This window comes from Elephas maximus, chromosome X (genome assembly GCF_024166365.1).
Source record: "Elephas maximus indicus isolate mEleMax1 chromosome X, mEleMax1 primary haplotype, whole genome shotgun sequence".
In the NCBI taxonomy this organism is placed as follows: Eukaryota; Metazoa; Chordata; class Mammalia; order Proboscidea; family Elephantidae; genus Elephas; species Elephas maximus.
Window position 1 is genome coordinate 54009454 of NC_064846.1, and position 10196 is coordinate 54019649.

General features: G+C 39.1%; 1 non-coding gene across 1 annotated transcript; it reads right to left on the reverse strand.

Annotated features, from left to right (window-relative positions):
- Nucleotides 1–9575: 9575 nt before the first annotated feature.
- On the reverse strand, nucleotides 9576–9678 carry LOC126069818 (U6 spliceosomal RNA). Its single transcript, XR_007516085.1, has one exon. It is a non-coding gene; the product is annotated as a U6 spliceosomal RNA (small nuclear RNA).
- Between the last annotated feature and the right edge of the window lie 518 nt (nucleotides 9679–10196).

Below are 10196 nucleotides of genomic sequence, written 5' to 3' on the forward strand. Positions count from 1 at the left end.
AGGAAGAAGATACAACTCCCTTTGCTGGGACACATTGGTGGCAATAGTGCTGTTACAACCCCACCCCGTCTTTTCAGTTTTGTCGTTGTTAGTTGAAGTCAAGCCGGCTCCAACTCATGATGACTTTTTGTCTAACAGAAGGAAACATTGCCCAGTCCTGCGCCAGCTTCATAATCACTGATATGTTTGAGCTCCTTGTTGTGGCTATTGTATCAAGCCATTGCATTGTCATTTTCTCCGACCCTCCTTTTTTGAATAGCTTACTCTGTGTTGGAGCCCTGGTGGCATAGTCGCTAAGAACTTGGCTGCTAACCAAAAGGTTGGCAGTTCGAATCCACCAGCCATTCCTTGGAAACCCTATGGGTCAGTTGTACTCTATCCTATAGGGTCACTATGAGTCATAATTGACTCGACGGCAATGATTTTGGGTTTGTTGTTTTTTTTTTTTTTTTGGTTACTCTGTGTTAAAACAAAACCCTGGCGGTGTAGTGGTTAAATGCTACAGCTGCTAACCAAGAGGTCGGCAGTTCAAATCCACCAGGCGCTCCTTGGAAACTCTATGGGGCAGTTCTACTCTGTCCTATAGGGTCACTATGAGTCGGTTATCGACTCAACGGCAATGGGTTTGGTTTTTTGGTTTCTGCGTTAAACAATGTGATAAATAATTTACATGGAGATCTTATTTGATCCTCACATTAACCATAAAAGTCTGGTACATTTAAAGGTGAGAAAACTGTTGCTCACAGCCACAAAGAATGAGGGTTCAAAGTCAAGTCTGTCTGACTCCAGAGCCCACGCGTTGTCAAGTTTAATACAATGGCCATGCATTCGCAATGCTTGTGTGAGAGAGATTTGGTTCCACTTCTAGCTCTGCCACCTCGCAGCTGTTTGTCCCAAAGCAAGTTACTTAACCTCCCTGGCTTCAGTGTCCTTCTCTATAAGATTGGAATAATAGCAGTATCTTTCCCATACAATTAATGAGATGACTAAATGACATAACGTACATAATGTACCTAGCACAATGTGTGGCCACAGAGTAAGCACTCAAGAAACGTTCACAACTATTATTTTATACTATCCCCTACCATCACATGATAACCTGTTGTGTCCACCTTCCATATATGGCATAATGGAAAAAGGTCTGCTTAGAAGTCAGGCAGTCTGGGTTCTTGTCACAGCTCTACTACTATCTCTGAAATTTGAACAAGCCACTTAATCTTCTGTATCTCTGTTCTCAGGACCCCTGGTTGCACAATGGTTAAGGCACTTGGCCACTAACCAAAATGTCAGTGGTTCAAACCCACCAGCTGCTCTGTGGGAGAAAGGCATACCACTGTGCTTCCATAAAAATTTATAGCCTCGGAAACCCTTTGGGGCAGTTCTACTCTGTCCTATAGGGTCACTATGAGTCAGAATCAACTCCACGGCAGTGGGTGGTGTGGTGGGATCTCTGTTGTCTCATCTGTAAAATCATGACTGCGATATCCTACCGCATGTATACATAATCATTCTAGGGACAAAGTGAAATTAGGTATGTTTCAAAAAACTAGAAAGAGAAGGGACATCCAAGGAATCAGATGAAGTGAATGACATGGAGAGGAATTAAAAAATGAACAAAGTGGATATTTGATGAGAGTAAATATCATGTTCATGTTTTGGCTGTGATGATGATATTGTGGTTTTGTTTATAAAAAGGATCTATCTCTTACAGACATATTGTAATATTTACTGATGCAATGATCCGCTGTCTGGATTTACTTTAAAATAATCCAGAAGTGGGGAACAGGGCTGTTGGCGAACAGGCGAGGGTACTGAAACAAAATTGGCTATAAATGACAATCATTGCAACTGGGTGATGAATGCATGGGAGTTAATCTTACCATTCTCTCTGCTTTTGTAAACGTTTGCCATTTTCCATAGTAAAAAAAAAAAAAAAAACTTAAAAAAATTGACCAAAGGTTGCAAACCCAAATGCCAACAGGGCCAGGCAGGTAACATAAATGGGTGAAGCAAGCAGAGTGGGGACTGTGGCAAACTGGGAAAGAATACATCTCATCCAGAGGGGACAACCAGGCCTTGGCTCCAGCTGACTGTTGCTGGATGGGGATGTGTGGCTAGGGCTGCCAGATTTTCTGGGTTTTAAAGAGAAGCCAGAAATCAAAAATTTCATATGAAAGCTTCCAATCTTTAAATGTTGGCAACGAATTCAAGTATGTTTTATCGACACTGTGCTGGCCAACTAAAATAAATCTGAGGACCAGATTCAGCCTGCAACTGCCAATTTGCAACCTCTGCCTAAGAGGCTCATTGTAGGCAATTCTCACAACTTTGAAGTAATAGAAGGGAATTGATAGCCTTTCCAAAACCAACAGAGCTGGAATGCCATCATTCTGCCCTGTCTTCCTCATTGTAAGTCCTACTCCCATTTATGCTTTAGTCCTTGCCCTCCACCCCGCCCACGAGTTTCTCTAACTTTATTCTTCACTCTTACTATTTAGATCTAATCTCTAATCACTGACCCCTGAGGAACAAGGCATCATGAGGTCCCAAAACAGGAATCTTCATGGTATCAAATCAGGCTTTAGGCCCCAGCTGGCCTGAACCTACTTTCTGTCACATTCACTGGTCTTCTTAATGATAAGCAGGTAGCTTGGGGAAGTCTTAAGAAAAATTATGCCTCAAGGAGCAATGAAACAATTCCAGGATTCTAGGAATTCGAAATGGGCAATGAGACCAGTGATCTCAGAGTATAGCAAATGCTGAAAAAATACAGTAAAACTGAAGCCAGGGTCTTCTACCAAATGAGCTGAGCCAACACAGTCCTTCTGAAGGATGGAAGAAAGATTCACAGTGAAGAAATCAAATCCCAAAGGTAACAATGACAGAGCATTCTGCCCAGCACACCTGAGAGAAACCCACAGGCTCATATGAGACCAGCAGATCTGATCATAGGAGGCCTGGAGATCTCATCCTACCGGAGACACACTCTCTGTCCTTCCAGCTCTCCAGATAAGTCAAGCACAAGAGAGCCTTTGAGAGTCTTCCTTTCAAAGCTCACACCCAGTAGCACAGAACATGGCTGTTTCCAAGTATCGGTCTAACCATGTTAACCTCAAATGAGAGTTAGGAGGGGTCTAGGTTTGAAAACCTCATCCAATTTTCTAGTTTCTTTAGAGATAGTAACAATTCCTCTAATGGAGAAATTTAAAAAAATTTTTTTATTGTGCTTTAGGTGAAAGTTAACGGCTGAAGATAGTTTCTCAAAAATTTATACACATATTGTTTTGTGACATCGGTTGCAATCCCTGCAATGTGACAGCGCTCTCTCTCTTTCCACCCAAGTATCCTTGTGTCCATTCGTCCAGTTTTCCTGTCCCTTCCTGCTTTCTCGTTTTTCTTTTGGAAAGGAATTGCACATTTTGTCTCGTATATTTGATTGAACTAAAAAGCACATCCTTCCTGTTTGTTTTCTAGGCTGGTCTAATCTTTGTCTGAAAAGTGGGCTTCCGGAATAGCTTCGGTTCTGAATTAGCACGGTGTCTGGGGGCCATAGTGTCAGGGGTTCCTCCAGTCTCTGTCAGACCAGTCAGGTCTGTGTGTGTGTGTGTGTGTGTGTGTGTGTGTGTGTGTGTGTGTGTGTGTGTGTGTGTGTGTGAATTTGAATTTTGTTCTACATTTTTCTCACACTCTGTCTGGAACACTCGATTGTGATCACTGTCAGAGCTTTGGTGGTGGTAGCCAGGCATCATCTAGTTCTTCTGAACTCAGTCTGGTGAAGGCTGTGGTTCATGTGGTCTATTAGTCCATTGGACTAATATTTTCCTTGTGTCTTTGGTTTTCTTCATTCGTCTTTGCTCCGAATGGGATGGGACCAATAGATAATCTTAGATGCAATCACAAGCTTTTAAGGCCCCAGAGGCTACTTGCCAAAGTAGGATGTAAAACATTTTCTTTATGAACTATGTCACATCAATTGACCTAGATGTCCCCCAAGACTGTGGTCTCCGGCCCTTAGCCCCAACAACTCCATCCCTCAGTGTGTCTGAATGTGTCTAGGAAGCTTCTATGGCTTTGCCTTGGTCAAGTTGTGGTGACTTCCCCTATACTGTGTGCTGTCTTTCCTTTCACCAAAGTTGACACTTGTCTACTATTTAGTTAGTGATTTGCCCTCCCCGTTCCACCCTACCCTTGTAACCATCAAAGAATTTTTTTTCTGTGTGTAAACCTTTTCTTGGATTTTTATAATAGTTGTCTCAAACAATATTTGTCCTTTTGTGATTGACTTATTTCACTCAGCATAATGCCCTCCAGATTCACCCATGTTGTGAGATTTTTCACCGATTCATCATTGTTCTTTATCGTTGCATAGTATTCCATTGTGTGAACGTACTGCAATTTGTTTATCCATTCATTCATTAATGGACACTTAGATTGTTTCTATCTTTTTACTGTTATGAATAGTGCTGCAATGAACAGAGATGTTCAAATGTCTATTTGTATGATATATTCCTAGGAGTGGGATTGCTAGATCATATGATATTTCTATTTCTAGCTTTTAAAGAAGACACCATATCATTTTCCAAAGTGGTTTTGCCATTTTACATTCCCACCAGCAGTACATAAGAGTTCCAATCTCTCCACAACCTCTCCATTTGTTATTTGCTTTTTTTTTTTTTAGCTCCAGTAATGTTGGGGTGAGATGATGTCTTAGTCATCTAGTGCTGATATAACAGAAATACCACAAATGGGTGGCTTTAACAAGGAGAAGTTTATTCTCTCACAGTGCAGTAAGCTAGAAGTCTGAATTCAGAGCGCCGGCTGCAGGGGAACACTTTCTCTCTCTGCCTGCTCTGGAGGAAGGTCCTTGTGATGAATCATTCTTGCCTTGGTCTGGGAGCATCTCAGCACAGGAACCTCAGGTCCAAAGGATGTGCTCTGTTCCCAGAACTGCTTTCTTGGTGGTATGTAGTCCCCATGTCTTGCTGCTCACTTCTCTCTTTTATATCTCAAAAGAGATTGGCTTAGACACTATCTAATCTTGTAGATCTCATCAATATAATTACTCCTAATCCATTAACATCATAGTGGTAGGATTTACAACACATAGCGAAATCACATCAGATGACAAAGTGGTAGACAATCATACAATACCGGGAATCATGACCTAGCCAAGTTGACAGATATTTTGGGGGGACACAATTCAATCCATGACACATGGCATCTCATTGTAGTTTTGATTTGCGTTTCCTGAATGGCTAATGATTGCAAGCATTTCCTCATGCGTCTGTTAGCTGCCTGAATGTCTTCTTTGGTGAAGTGTCTGTTCATGTCCTTTGCTCATTTTTTAATTGGATTATTTGTCTTTTTGTTATTGCAGTGTTGAAGTATTCTATAGAATTTAGAAATTAGATATGCTGTAGCCACAAATTTTTTCCCAGTCTGTAGGTTCTCTTTTTACTCTTTCAATGAAGTCTTTTGATGAGCATAAGTGTTTAATTTTTAGGAGCTCCCAGTTATCTAGTTATCTAGTTTATCTTCTGGTATTTCTGCATCGTTAGTTACAGTTTGTATTCTATTTATGCCATGTATTAGGGCCCCTTGAATTGCCCTGACTTTTCTTCCATGATCTTTATTGTTTTAGGTTTTATATTTGGATCTTTGATGCATTGTGGATTAGTTTTTGTGTATGATGTGAAGTACGGGTCTTATTTCATTTTTTTTACAGATGGGCAACCAGTTTTGCCAGCACCGTTTGTTAAAAAGACTCTCTTTTCCCCATTTAATTGACTTTGCTCCTATGTCAAAGATCAGGTGATCATAGGTGGGTGGATTTACACCTGGGTACTCAATTCTGTTCCATTGGTCTATGTGTCTGTCTTTGTACCAGTACCAGGTTGTTTTGACTACAGTGGCTGTATAGTACGTTCTGCGATCAGGTAGTGTGAGGCCTTCCACTTTGTTCTTCTTCAATAATGCTATACTTATCTTGGGCCTCTTCCCTTTCCGTAGAAAGTTGATGATTAGTTTCTCCATCTCATTAAAGAATGCTGTTGGAATTTGGATGGGTATTGCATTATATCTGTAGATCGCTTTGGGTAGTACTGACATTTTCACAAGTCGAATCTTCATATCCATGAGCATGGTATGTTTTTCCATTTATGCAGTTCTCTTTGGTTTCTGGCAGTAGTGTTTTGTAGTTTTCATTGTATAGGTCTTTTACATCCCCAGTTAGATTTATTCTTAAGTATTTTATCTTCTTGGGGGCTATTGTAAATGGTCTTGATTTCCTTTTCAAGGTTCTCTTTGTTGGTGAAAATGAATCCAACTGGTTTTTGTATGTTAATCTTGTATTCTGCTACTTTGTTGAAATCTCCTATTAGTTCCAGTAGCTTTCTTGTGGATTCTTTCACGTATTCTATGTATAGGATCGTATCACTTGCCACATATCACATACCAGTTTGGATGCCTGTTATTTCCTTTTCTTGCCTTATTGCTCTAGCTAGGACTTCCAGCACAATGTTGAACAAGAGTGGTGATAAAGGGCATCCTTTTCTGGTTCCCATTCTCAAGTGGAGTGTTTTCTGTCTCTCTCCGTTTAGAATGATGTTGACTGTTGGCTTTGTATAAATGTCCTTTATTATGTCGAGGAATTTCCCTTCTATTTCTATTTTGTCGAGAGTTTTTATCAGGAATGGGTGTTGGACTTTGTCAAACACCCTTTTCTGCATCAGTTGAGATGATTATGTTATTTTTTCTTTTGTTTTATTTATTCAATGGATTACATTGGTTGATTTTCTAGTGTTGAACCATCCTTGCATGTGTGGTATGAATCCCACTTGGTCATAAAGTATTATTATTTTTTTTGATATGCTGTTGAATTCTATTGGCTAGATTTTTGTCAAGAATTTTTGTGTCAATATTCATGAGGGATATTGGTCTGTAGTTTTCTCTCTCTTTTTTTTTTTTTTTTTTGGTGTCTTTGCCTGATTTTGGTATCAAGCTTATGTTTGCTTAATAGAATGAATTTGGGAGTATTCCTTCCGTTTCTATGCTCTGAAATAGTTTGAGTAGTATTGGTGTGAGCTGTTCTCTGAAAGTTTGGTAGAATTCTCCTATGAAGCCGTCCAGGCCAGCGCTTTGTTGTTGTTGGGAGTTTTTTTTAGTTACCTCTTCAATCTCTTCTTCTGTTATGAGTCAGTTTACTTTTCTACCTCAGTTCATGTTAGTTTAGGTATGTAGTGTGTTCCCAGAAATTTGTCCATTTCCTCCAGATTTTCAAATTTGTTGGAGTACAATTTTTTGTAGTATTCTGTTATGATCCTCTTTATTTCAGTTGATTCTGTTGGGATGTCATCATCTAATTTCTTATTCAGATTATTTGCTTCCTCTCCTGTTTTTCTTTTGTCAGTTTTGCCAGTGGTTTGTCAATTTTGTTGATCCTTTTGAAGAAAAACTTCTGGTTTGATTCTTTCTATTGTTTTTCTGTTCTCTATTTCATTTCTTTCTGCTCTAATCTTTATTATTTCTTTCTTTTGGTGACTGTGGGCTTCTTTTGCTGCTCTCTTTCTATTTGTGAGAGTTGTGGGATTAATGTTTCTTCTTTTTTGATGTGTGTGTTTATTGCTGTAAATTGACCTCTAAGCACTGCTTTTGCTGTGTCTCAAAGTTTTGGTAAGATGTGTTTTCATTCTGGCTTGATTGTATGAATTTTTTTTATTCCATTCTTGATTTTTTTTCTATTACCCAGCAGTTTTTAATCAAGGTGTTGTTCAGTTACCATGTATTTGATATTTTTTCCTTGCCATTCCTGTTATTGATTTCTATTTTTATGGTATTGTGATTAGAGAAGATGGTTTCTATTATTTTGATGTTTTGGGTTCTGTTGAGCCTTGCTTTGTGGCCTAAAATGTGGTCTACTCTGGAGAATGTTCTATGTACATTGGAAAGGAGTGTCTACTTTGCTGCTATTGGGTGGAGTGTTCTGTACGCATCTATGAGGTCAAGTTGGTTGAAAAGTATTTAGATTTTCTGTATCTTCGTTAAATTTCTTTCTAGATGTTCTGTCCTTCACTGAAAGTGGTGTGTTGAAGTCTCCTGCTATTATTGTTTGTCATGGATTGAATTGTGTCCCCCCCCAAAATATGTGTCAGCTTGGCTATGCCATAATTACCAGTATTGTGTGGTTGTCCTGCATTTTGTGATCTGATGTGATTATCCTATGTGTTGTAAATCCTAATCCCTACCTGTGGTTAATGAGGATGATTAGGTTATGTTAAAGAGGATCAGGGTGGATGCAACATCCTTACTCAGGTCACAGCCCTGATCCAATGTAAGGGGAGTTACAAGAGATAAAAGAAGAGAGAAGTGAGCAGAGAGGTGGGGACCTCATGCCACCAAGAATGAAGCACTAGGAGGGGAGGTCGTCCTTTGGACTCAGGGTCCCTGTGCCAAAAAGCTCCTAGAACAGGGGAAGATTGATGACAAGGACCTTCTTCCACAGCCGACAGAGAGAGAAAGCCTTTCCCTGGAGCTGGCAGCCTGAATTAGGACTTCTAGCCTCCTAGACTGTGAGAGAATACATTTCTGTTTGTTAAAAATCATCCACTTGTGGTATTTCTGTTATAGCAGCACTAGATAACTGAGACATTGTGGAGATATTTCTCTTTTCAATGCTGTTAGAGTTCGTTTTATGTATTTTGGAGCCCTGTCCTTAAGCACGTATACCTTTGTTATGGTTATATCTTCCTGGTGTATTGATCCTTTAATCATTATATAGTGTCCTTCTTTTTCCTTTCTGATGGATTTTGCTTTAAAATCTATTTTATCATTTTTATGCTCTTTTTTTGGTTACTGTTTGCTTGATTTTTTTTCCATCCTTTGAGTTTTAGTCTGTTTACGTTTTTGTGTCTAAGGTGTGTCTCTTGTAGACAGGATATAGATGGATCATGTTTTTTTTTTAATCCATTATGCTACTCTCTGTCTCTTTACTGGTGCACTTAAACCATTTACATTCAGTGTAATTATTGATAAGTATGAATTTACTGCTATCATTTTGTTGCATTCTGCATGTGTGTGTGTGTGTTTGTGTGTGCTTGTGTGGTATTGATGGGTTTCTTTGTTCCACTTAATTTTCTGTGCTGAGTTCTTTTTGTTTATGAATTTTCATTTCTTTTGTTACTGTTGATTTTGTGTTCATTGAGTCTTTATAGTTTTCTTCTTTTTTACTTGATAGGTAGGTTTGTTAGCTTCCTTTGTGGTTTGAAATTTACCTTTATTTTCCTAAGTTTAAACCAGTCTTTTATTTCTTGATATTGCCTTGACTTCCTCTCCAAATGAAAGTTCTGTAACTACACTGTTTATTCCTCTTTTTTGTTTTGACATTGCCATTGTTTACATATTGACATCTCTGGTTTTCTGTTTCCAGTCTTTTTTAGCTTTGGTTTTTTTTTTTTTTTTTTTTTTTGAGAATTCCCTATCTGGGTTGGTATCTGGTTGGTCTGTCCTGTGTCCTCATCTTGAATTGTTCTCTGATGTAGTTAGTTCTCTAACCAGAGGAAAAAAAAAGGTTCTCTTTAAAAAATATGGAATGCTTCATGAATTTGTGTGTCATCTTTATGTGTGGTCACGCTAATCTCTGTATCATTCCAATTTTAGTATAAGTGCTGCCAAAGCAAGCACTGGAGAAAATGTTGACTACTGTAGTAAGTCAACGACTAGGATAGAAGAATCAATGTTTCTCCAGGGCCCTGCCCAGACACTCTCATTGTAAGAAGCTGCTAGAGGAAATTAACCTGGAGGGCAGTGTGGTCTCACCTAGATCTCCACAAACGTAGTACAACATCTGCAGGTTCCTGTTAGCCTTAGACTTCTGGAAAGTCACTTGTGGCCTTCTTTTTTGGCAATTTCTTGTTGGTACTGGCAGATATCCAGCCAACGTGTACCTATTTAGCATCAGATTATTATTTTCACTCGTGTTTATATTGTAGCCTTAATACATGAAGCCCACTTGTCCTTTTATAAAGGACATGCCTATCTGTAAATGACTAGCTTGGTCCTGTCCAAAGGAAGGGAGAAAACATTTAGAGCCCCTAAATTCATTTGAGCTGATAGTTCTAATGTGAGATATGAAGAATAAACACACTTCAGCTAAATTAGAACAGATTCTGCCTTTCTCTTTCTAGTAAGGTGATCAAAGC